Here is an 11,806-nt window from a genome sequence, read left to right as displayed (position 1 = left end):
TTTTTCGGGTTTCCTTGAAGAGATGGCCTTGGGTCATTTGTAGGGTGGCTGATTTTCATCTTCTCTCCATCCCCACTCAATAGCACATGAGCGGTAATGTTGGCCATGCTTGTCCTGGGAGGCATATGTGAACAATTCCCCTTTATGCTCTCCAAGTTCTTGGAGTTGTATGGGTTGTTGTGGTGTGGCTCTTGGGCTCCTCTTGGTCCCTCACGCCCATCCAAATGATACAAGTGACAAGTTTGCTTTCCGTGTGAAAGTTGGGTTGGTAATTGAGTTTTATTTTCGAGCTTGCTTGAATGATGGCCTTGGGTCATTTGTATGGTGGCTGATTTTCATCTTCTCTCCATCCCCACTCGGTAGCACATGGGTGGTAATGTTGGCCATGCTCATCCCAGGAGGCATATGTGAATAATTCCCTTGCTGCTCTCTAAGTTCTTGGAGTTGTATGGGTTGTTGTGGTGTGGCTCTCTATCTCGTCCTGGTCCCCTCGTGCCCATCCAAATGATACAAGTGATCAGTTTTCTTTTCATATGAAAGGTGGGTTGTTAATTAAGTTGTTTTTTTGGGTTTTCCAGAACGATGGCCTTGGGTCGTTTGTAACATGGCTAATTTTAATCATCTTTCCATCCCCACTCGGTAGAAAATGAGCGGTAATGTTGGCCATGCTCATCCTGGAAGGCATATTTGAACCATTCCCCTTCTGCTCTCTAGGTTCTTGGAGTTGTATGGGTTGTTGTGGTGTGGCTCCCTAGCTTGTCCTGTTCCTCTCGTGCCTATTATCGGGAAATCTAGTGTCCACTCGGAGCTGCTAGTCCCACTAATACTGGTAGATATCTTAGAAACAAAAAGACTAAAACTAATTTCATTTTCCTCTATGAGAAGTAGATAAGAGTGGAATGAAGGACACCAACCTTAGTCTTGTGCTTGGTTCCTTGCTCAGTTCCTCTCCCTTCTGACAGATCCTTCTCGCTTCTCCTTCATCTACCTGGCATCAAAGAGCACCTGTGGAATCAAAGCAGCATAATACTATCGAAGAACAGAGATCTACAATCATAAACAATATAGGACCAGATATATATTGACCACACAAATGCATATATCATCAAACATATAAGAATGTGAAGGAAAACTTGAATAGCTTTATTAATATCAAGAATAGAAAAGAGGATTACAACCAATTGTTCCGACCCAGTGTCATCCTCCAGCATGAAAGCCATCCTTTCACCTCATGAAAAGCTTATATCACCCAACAATATGATATTCCAACAAGAAACCAATAGCACTTCCTTACAAGATACAAAATTCTAGCCTCTAGATCTCTGGGATGAGGGATCCATATATAGATGATTGCAGGGGGGTGAGTCAACTTCTGGGATTTATATTAGTGTCCTCTCTCTGACAGTTCTTGATTCCACTTGGATATTGCTGATATATTACTCATCCCTGGGTGAATTCAAAGAGGCAAGTGTCATAGGAGAAGTTTTTAGAAGATTCTTTGATCATCCACCTCGCAAACTGTCTCTGCCATTTGTCCACTCTCGCCCATCGCACCCTACAGAAGGGATTTTCAGTATGCATCACACCCTTTACACTGTGTAGTTCGGATGCATCGCACCCTTAGCATTGAGCAACCTATGTGGTCCAGTTTTGACCTGTTTTGAGCAGTTTCCTGTGGAGAACTTTTGGGAGATGATGTAATCAGCTGACCTTGTTACTTTACAGTATGAAACAACACTTTTAGGGACTTAGGAGCCCTTGGTTTATGGACATGTTTGATTGGGGTTGCAGTGCCCAAAAATGTCTATAACAGTTGCCCCCTAAAGCATGAGGTCGTTAATATTTTGATGTCGGGTGAAATGCTTTATCATGAGGATCCGAAGTTTTTTCGAGCTGGAAGGTGACCTGTAATAAGACACAATACAATACATTATCTTCGTAATATTTTTCATGATCTAGCTGAGGTGGGAATTCCCATGCTCAGCTTTATAAATTCATTTTCATGTACATAAGACAAACAGTCATCTGTGCAGGAGACCGATGATTCTGATAGAGTCATCATCCTTTGATTCAGATGATCATCTGTGCAACAATAATGTACATTTGATGTCTTTATTTTCCTGCATATATCACAACCTGGATGGATGAAACTAGATATGGGGTCTTCAAACACGTTCAATCTTCACTCGGAGTACAATTCGATCCATGTGAAAGATGTTCTAGAGTCGAACATGGAAAGACATCGCCTGATTACTAGCCAATGATGTAAGTTGTTAACAGGCGCAAGAGGAATCATTGATAATGATGATGAACCTCAAGGTACTACAGTACAATTTGCATGGTGTGAATAAGGGACTTGGCATCGAACACCGTGCAAAATCTTTCGGTTGAAGGCCATTGATGTAAACCTGTCGCCGGAAGTGAGAAACTTCCCATTGAGGCATGCAAGCTTCAAAGTACTGAAAGGGTTGTTCCTAAGTCGACTTCTTGGATAATGAGCTGATGTCAACAAGAAGCGACCCGCTGTAGGAGGGACTTAATGAATCCCACATCTACGACATGGAATGGAGTAAATGATTTTGGAGGTGAAAATGATCTAATGATACAAGGTTTAGGGTGGCGGTCATGAAAGAATGGAGCGTGAATTTATTGCAGTGGATGAGACACAGGTGAATTCTCTGAGCGACTTCTCTTGAACATACCGGTGTCACTGACATGGATTGGTAGCATTAACCCCAAATATGGATGGTGTGATGGACCAATGGTGATATGACTAGTGAACGGAACAACCCAACCTGACTCGGATGCAGAGTGAAAGTGTCATGTTCAAGAGCGACTTGCTACCAATAAAGTTTCTTCAAGTTTTCTTCCCAATTTTTTCCTAGCCATTTCTGACCAGTACCTCTTTATTTTTGTCAAGCTTGAGGAGGATAACATATGCTTGTTCTATAATTTTCCCTTTGGGTAAACCTGTCGCTATATTTTAATGAGCTTAGCGATAGTCAAACTCGTTCTTGTCTATATGGACAAGTTTGTCGCTATTTGGTTTTAACAAGTTTAACGACAAAGATAACTCAGTCCTTTTCCATTTTAGAGAGTCTGAAAGGGACGTAAAGGAAACTCCAATAATCCTTTTTCGTCATATAATCCCTTAAGTCAAAAAAAGTATAAAACAATATGAAAGGGATGAATTTTTGGTAATTTTAATGAGCCAAACAAGACAAGCGCTTGATCTTTTTGTGTAATAATCCCTCAGGTCCAAAAAATTTAAAATCTAGAGGAAGGATAGCGCTTCCGGTCGCTTTAATAAGCTGGAGAGGCCAATCTCTCGGCAATCTTTTCACATTTTATGAGTCATGTGAAAAGAGCTTAAAGGAGACTTGTTTTTGAGTAACGAGTGATAATTTCAGGTAGCAGCTGGCTCCAGGTAATGTTTGGAATTTTCCAGTCACGACAGTGTCACAAGGATGGCCAACAGGATCACTCTTCGTAGTTGTTCCTCAAAACGGGTAAACAATCAAATGGAGGTGAATGATCGGCTAAAACAGACTGGAGGTGATGATGAGAACACGACCAGGGCTCAAAAGCTGATGATAATGCATTCACATTGGTTATTTAGCAGAAATTGGTTCATTTTATAATGAGCTTAAACTATGGGGGAATGTTTGCTCATTGCTTTTGTTTAATTTTTAACGAGCTTGAGCTCCACATAAAAACATCTTGTGCCAGTTGTATAATAAGGATATCTCATCTAAGATGCCATTTTTATGGAGCTTGCACCTTTCAAAGCTTTGCCTCAGATCCTTTCTTTATGCAAGTTAGGAACGACCAAACCTATGAGTTTAAATGGTCGCTCTTCGCTTGCATGCCCCCAAGTATAGCGAAAAATTTCCAAGTTACCATATGAAAGCTCCCCATCCACGTTGCAGACAAAATGCTTCCTTGGCGATGTCTACCAAAATAGACAAAGGTGAGTGGCGCGGTCGCCTCCACTCACATAACTTTGACGAGGGAATCTTATTCCAGTCTAATCCCATTTTCCTAAATATACGGGTGTGTCAGACTAGTCATATATCCTCCACGGAAACCTACCCTATACCCAAGGTTTTCCTGTCGAAACAGAGCATGGTGCATGCCCCCTGGGTTTCAATCATGTCCTCCCGAATCACTTGTGCTCTTCAGGTGGACGGACTGGAGATTGATGAGACATTCCTTGTGTGAAAAGACCATTTAGGGATGGCATTTGACTATTTGCTATGTGTGAGCCGGGGAACGAAATCTGGTCTACGAGCTTGACCACTCGGCCTTCATGCGGAAAACACATTACTCTAAAGAGTGAGGAGACAATGGCTCCCATGCAATAAATATAGTCACGCCCAAGGAGTAGATTATAATCTAGAGGTCCTCGGACTACCATTACGTTCATGTAAATGGTTTTCCTTCTCAATGTTATGGGCACATTGGGAATGATCCCTAACGGTTGACTGGTTCCTTTGTCGAAGCTCCTTCATCTATTGATGGTACCGACCATGATCATTTTGTAAGCTTGTACTATGATTCGAAATGGTACATTGGCTGGTACCCGGGGTCTCCCTAGTAGATTCCAATTGAAAGAAACGACTAGGTTGCTTGGAGGTGGGACCAAATAGACAGCTAGATATGACTCTGACGAACTTCATTCCTGCGGTAAAGGAATGGGTAAACTGCTCCCATGTTCATCAGAGTCTATGTTTACGAAAAAAATTTGGGCGGTGTCGTTCTCATTCTCTTCGGTGATTGTGTCATCTGAATATAGACCTTCTGAAGACAAGACCGGGTCGACTGCCGCCTCAACCTTCTGGCTTTCGTTTGGTATGGATTCAGCGGGTTTATCTTCAATCACAGATGCTTCAACCGACCACAATGGCATGTTGGTCAGATTTTCAACTAGCGATGGACTCGGCAAGAGTTTCTTGTATCCAGGAGGAAGTCGTAGCGGTGAAGCCCGACGGTAATCCAAAAATCTTTTAGCTTTTTCTAGGAAGGGACAATGGTGGATGGCATGATCGCCTTCACATAATTTACAAGGAAATTTACATTTCCTTTTTTGTCCAAATGCTTTGTTCTCACTAGTTGATGGTGTACTTTCAACATGGTCCTCAGAGGTTGATGACACTGGGTTGTTCAAATGAGGAGATCAGTCCCTTAAGATCCGAGGGATGCAAGGACAATCTTGATGATAATGGTTTCCTTTGCAAATGACACATGGAGATTTAGGCTTGGATGGTGCAGTGTGTGAATTTTCACTAGACGATGCCTGGTTACGCCTTTTCACCTTAGGATCCTTCTTCTTCTTCTCTTTCTTCTCCTTCCCCTTCTCCTTCTTAGTTACTTGATTTTTGGCCTTACCAACTTTATCAAGCGAAGAGGAAGGAGGAGAGGGAGAATCGGATGAAGAAAAGGTTTGGGGGTAACTTTAGTATCATCTAGTTGCTAACTTTATTGCTCAGGAATCATGGTGTTCTGAACAACAGAGGTTGAGAAGAGCCATATTGGCAAGCTAATCGTCAATCTTGGAAGTGACAATGTGGCCATATGAGGTGCACCAACATCTCCCCAAGAGGAGAAAGAACTAGGATTTCCCCCAAGGGGAAATCCTTGGTTGGTGGACTCCATTTTCCTCAACCTAAGACCAACGTGGGAATGGTGATATTATTCCGATTAAAATAAATTTTAGATGCTTTGACACAACTTGTTTTTTCAATTTTTAAGAGTCGAGAAAAAACAAAATATGACTCTAGTTGCCTTCGATTTTTAATGAGCCTGAAGTGACAAGTGCTCAGATGGACCTTTTCCTTTAAGGAGTCTGAAAAGGAATGAAAGAGACTACTCTGGAAATCTAGACAGAGGGATTACCAAACCAATCACAAAACTGTAGAATACTTTTTACGGTACGGCAGTCAATCTTCCCGAATTGTGTGTTCAGTGCATTGCGACCAATAGGGTGGCAGACATGGCTTCCTATCGATAAAGGATATAGCCTATTGTGGTCTCCCAATATATACTCGACGGTACATGGGAGAACAAGTCTGTACTGGCACTTGTCGTCTCAAAGAGGAGGAATCACCCAACCAACAATGAAAGCGATAGTTACCAGGCTTTACGACACTGGAATATGTCTCTAGCCTAGACTTCTAGATGTTGTGCGTTAGGTTCCAAAGCATTTTTAGGTTCATTAAATTTATTTTACAGTTGATCCTTCTTAAGAATTTTTTTTTCAGGTCCACCGCATGATGTAGATGTACAATTCCTAAAATTCAATCTAAGATGATAAACAATCGTTTAATCTTATTTTTGCAATGAAAATCATAGCTACTAAAGAAAGAGAGATGATATTCTTTCAACATAGAGCAGAGAGCACACACTAGATGCACTATACTAAATCAAACCAACAAGCAGTCTAAATGAAAATGCACATGCATGTATTTGTTTTCAGCTTTCTTAATGTGTGAATAACAAGAAGAATGCTAAGTACAAATCTGAATTATCTTTCAAAGCAACAGTACTAAAAAATTTCTCTTCAAAAACGAAAGGAAGATAATGACGGCACTTTACTATTTTGAATTGAAAACTGCTTTTGACACTTGAAAAACTACTAATTCAAATCAAATACAAGAGTAACTATATAATCGACCATCAAGAATGTTGTGGGGAAAAGTATCCGACTCGGATGACCCTATCCCTACTCTAAGGGTGACAGTCCTTAGCAACAACTGAAAGTAAAGCTTTGATATTTTCCTTTATGAAAGTACAGAGAAGGAAGAAAAGATTGACCAACCAGTGTCTTTCAATTTTGTCGATCCTGTCCTCTCTCTCTTTGTCTCTCGTTCCCAGCTCCTTGCTCCCTTTGCCGGCCCAGCTACACACAGATCCTGCACAAACAAGAGAGGGAAACTACAAGAAACATGTACTCATAACTGATGCATGGATTAGAGTGAATCAGATATACAAGTAAATACAATACATCAATGCAATACAAGTATATAGGAGAACATTCAAAGCTTTATTGATAGAAGTAAAAGGGTTCTGAGAAGGTTACAACCATCAATGGCTCCAATCCAGCAGCACCTCCCCAGCAGCAAGAAATCTCCTCTTCACCTCTATAAAAGCAATCACCCAATAGCTCTAACTGTAAACCAACAGCACTTCCTTGCTTTGCACAAAATTCCAGCCTCCCTAGACCTCATGAGAGAGCTCTATATATAGGAGATTTGGAGAAAGGATGAGTCAGCTTGAGGCTGGCTTCAAGCTGACTAGTGTCCTCTCCCACTTCAGTTATACTTCAGTTCTTGAGTCCACTTGGAGATCCTTGCTTCCACTTGGAGTTTAAGAACCTCTTACTCATCACTGGGCGAATTCCCTGATCCAAGTGTCATTTTGGAAGCTTCCTGGGCATTGACACCTTGAGAAATGGGCCTGCCACTTGTCCAAACACATTCAGCGCAGGTAGCTAGTGTTGGAGTTGACATTCAGCGCAGGTAGCCAGTGTAGCAGTTGACATTCAGTGCAGGTAGCCAGTGTAGCAGTTGACATTCAGTGCAGGTAGCCAGTGTAGCAGTTGACATGATCCAGAATTGCCTTGTTTTTGAGCGTTTTCAGGTGGAGAACTGATTTGAAGTGCTGTGGTTTGCTGACCTTGTTCCTCTAGGGGTAAGAACAACATGTTTAGGGACTTTGGATCCCTTTGATTATGGACATTTCATGCTTCATGCTGTAAGGCACAAAAATGTCTATAACAAAGAACAATAGAATTCTTTTCTTTGACTGAAAACAACACTTGCGACACTTTCAAATCAAAAGACGACAATTCAACTATGCTACTACTTTGTAAAAGAGAACTGAAAATGGTGGAAAATAACACAAAAACATTCACAGTTCTTTGCATAATGGAGGTGGAATGATGGAAAGGAAGGGGGTTTCAACAGTGGTATACTGATCACAGACAGCAAAACTCCTTAATAGAGCTCAAGAGAGTGAACACAGAAACCAAAATCTGAGAGCAAAAGAGGTTTTGTCTAATCAGTGCACCTGTAACATAGGGAAAGTGCGATGCAGCGCACCTACTACACACGGGAAGTGTGATGCATCTAGATTCCCAAGAGTAGAAGGTGCGATGGTCTAGGGACGAGACTTCAACTGGGTTCCGGGTCATAGTCTGTAGCTCAGTTCAGGGATTTACGCCGGGCAAGTGATGTACAATAAATAGGAACCACTGGGGCTGATCTAATGAGGTTACTAGAGCCACCAATAGGGCAATTAGAAAGTTTTCAAATCAACTGTTCAGTTTATAAACAAACCCCATAGATAGACTGAAGCAGCATTGATCTACTTTTCACTTGCATAGAAAATGCAGTTCAAAGGCTAGCTAGCTTGACTTCAGGCTCCATCTGTAAGTTTATAAAACAAAAAAATATAGACAAACAAACAATCTATTCGCTCCCTAGTGGAGTCGCCATTTTGTTATCGGGAAATCTAGTGTCCACTCGGAGCTGCTAGTCCCACTAAGACTGGTAGCTATCTTAGAAACAAAAAAACTAAAACTACTTTCGTTTTCCTTTATGAGAAGTAGATAAGAGTGGAATGAAGGACACCAACCTCAGTCTTACATTTGGTTTCTCTCCCTTCGGACAGATCCTTGCCACTTCTCCTTCGTCTACCTAGATTCAAAGAGCACCTGTAGAATCAAAGCAGCATAATACTATCGAAGAACAGAGATCTACAATCACAAACAATATAGGACTAGATATATAATGACCACACAAATGCATATAACATCAAACATACAAGAATGTGGAGGAAAACTTGAATAGATTTATTAATATCAAGAATAGCAAAGAGGATTACAACCAATTGTTCTAACCCAGCGTCATCCTCCAGCATGAAAGCCCTTCTTTCACCTCATGAAAAGCTTAGATCACCCAACACTATGATATTCCAACAAGAAACCAACATCACTTCCTTACAAGATACACAATTCTAGCCTCCGAATCTCTGGGATGAGGGATCCATATATAGATGATTGCAGGGGGGTGAGTCAGCTTCTGGGATTTTGATTAGTGTCCTCTCTTTGATATTTCTTGATTCCACTTGGAGATTGATGATCTCTCACACATCCCTGGGCAAATTTAGATAGGCAAGTGTCTTAAGAGAAGTTTCTGGAATATTCTGTGATCACCCACCACGCAAAATGTCTCTGCCATTTGTCCACTCTCGCCCATCACACCCTGCAGAAGGAATTTTTAGTATGCATCGCACCCTTTACACTGGGCAGGTGGGATGCATCGCACCCTTAGCACTGAGCAACCTGTATGGTCCAGTTTTGACCGGTTCTGAGCCGTTTCCTGTGGAGAACTTCTGGGAGATGATGTAATCAGCTGACCTTTTTCCTTTAGGGTATGAAACAACACTTTTAGGGACTTATGAGCCCTTGGTTTATAGACATGTTTGATTGGGGTTGCAGTGCCCAAAATGTCTATAACAGTTGCTCCCTAAAGCATGAGGTCATTAATCTTTTGATTTCGGGTGAAATGCTTTATCATGAGGATCCGAAGTTTTCTCGAGCTAGAAGGCAACCTGTAATAAGATACAATACAATACATTATCTTCATAATATTTTTCATGATCTAGCTGAGGTGAGCATTTCCATGCTCAGCTTTATAAATTCATTTTCATGTACATAATACGGAAAATCGTCTGTGCAGGAGACCGATGATTCTGATAGAGTCATCATCCTTTGATTCATATGATCATCTGTGCAGCAACAATGTACATTTGATGTCTTTATTTTCCTAAATATATCGCAGCCCAGATGGATGAAACTAGATCTGGGGTCTTCAAAATCGTTCAATCTTCACTCAGAGTACAAGTCGATCCATGTGAAAGATGTTCTAGACTCGAACATGGAAAGACATTGCCTAATTACCAGCCAATGATGTAAGTTGTTAACAGGCACGAGAGGAATCACCGATAATGATGATGACCCTCAAGGTACTACAATACAATTCGCGTTGTGTGAATAAGGGACTTGGCGTCGAACACCGTTCAAAATCTTTCGGTCGAAGGCCATTGATGTAAACCTGTCGCCAGAAGTGAGAAACTTTCCATTGAGGCATACAAGCTTCAAAGTACTGAAAGGGTTGTTCCTAAGTCGACTTCTTGGATAATGAGCTGATGTCAACAAGGCGTGAACTGCCATAGGAGGGCCTTAATGAATCCCACATCTATGACACAGAATGGAGTAAATGATTTTGGAGGTGAAAACGATCTGATTATATAGGGTTCAGGGTGGCGGTCATGAAAGAATGGAGCGTGAATGTATTGCAGTAGATGAGACACAGGTGAATTCTCTAAGCAATTTCTCTTGAACATACTAGCGACACTGACATGGATTGGTAGCGTTAACCAAAAATATGGATGGTGTGATGGACCAATGGTGATATGACTAGTGAACGGAACAACCCAACCCGAACCGAATGCAGAGTGAAAGTGTCATGTTCAAGAGCGACTTGCTACCAATAAAGTTTCTTCAAGTTTTCTTCCCAATTTTTCCCCAGTCATTGCTGACCAGTACCTCTTTATTTTTGTCAAGATTGACAATGATAACATATTCTTGTTCTATAATTTTCCCTTCGGGCAAACCCGTCGCTATATTTTAACGAGCCTAGCGACAGTGAAACTCGTGCTTGTCTGTATGGACAAGTTTGTCGCTATTCGGTTTTAACAAGTTTAACGACAAAGATAACTCGGTCCTTTTCAATTTTAGAGAGTTTGAAAGGGACGTAAAGGAAACTCCAATAATCCTTTTTCGTCATATAATCCCTTAAGTCCGAAAAAGTATAAAACAATGTGAAAGGGGTGAATTTTCAGTAATTTTAACGAGCTCAACAAGATAAGCACTTGACCTTTTTGTGTAATAATCCGTCAGGTCTAAAAAGATTAAAATCTAGAGGAGGGATAGCACTTTTGGTTGCTTTAATGAGCTGGAGAGGCCAATCGCTCAACAATATTTTCATATTTTATGAGTCAGGTGAAAAGAGCTTAAAGGAGACTCGTTTTTGAGGAACGAGTGATAATTTCAGGTAGCAACTGGTTCCAGGTAAGGTTTGGAATTTTCCAGTCACGGGAGTGTGACAAGGATGGCTAGCAGGATCACTCTTCGCAGTTGTTCCTAAAAATGGTTAAACAATCAAATGGAGGTGAATGATCAGCTAAAACAGAGTGGAGGTGATGATGAGAAAATGACCAGGGCTCAAAATCTGATGATAATGCATTCACAATGGTTATTTACCAGAAATTGGTTCATTTTTTAATGAGCTTAAACTCTAGGGGAACGTTTGCTCATTTCTTATGTTTAATTTTTAACGAGCTTGAACTCCACATAAAAACTGCTTGTGCCAGTCGTATAATAAGGATATCTCATCTAAGATGCCATTTTTTATGGAGCCTGCACCTTTCAAAGCTTTTCCCCGGATCCTTTCTTTATGTAAGTTAGGAATGACCAATCCTACGAGTTTAAATGGTCGCTCTTCGCTTGCATACCAAAAGGTTTGCACACCCCCATGTATAGCGAAAAGTTTCCAGGTTACCATATGAAAGCTCCCCATCCACATTGCAGACAAAATGCTTCCTTGGCGATGTCTACTGAAATAGACAAAGGTGAGTGGCACGGTCGCCTCCACTCACATAAATTTGACGAGGAAATCTTATTCCAGTCTAATCCCATTTTCCTAAATGGACGGGTGTGTCAGACTAGTCATATATCCTCCGT

This window comes from Pinus tabuliformis, chromosome 4_2, assembly GCF_031772625.1.
Source record: "Pinus tabuliformis cultivar Carrire ecotype Pingquan chromosome 4_2, CPIR1, whole genome shotgun sequence".
Lineage (NCBI taxonomy): Eukaryota > Viridiplantae > Streptophyta > Pinopsida > Pinales > Pinaceae > Pinus > Pinus tabuliformis.
Note: the sequence above shows the minus strand (reverse complement) of the source record.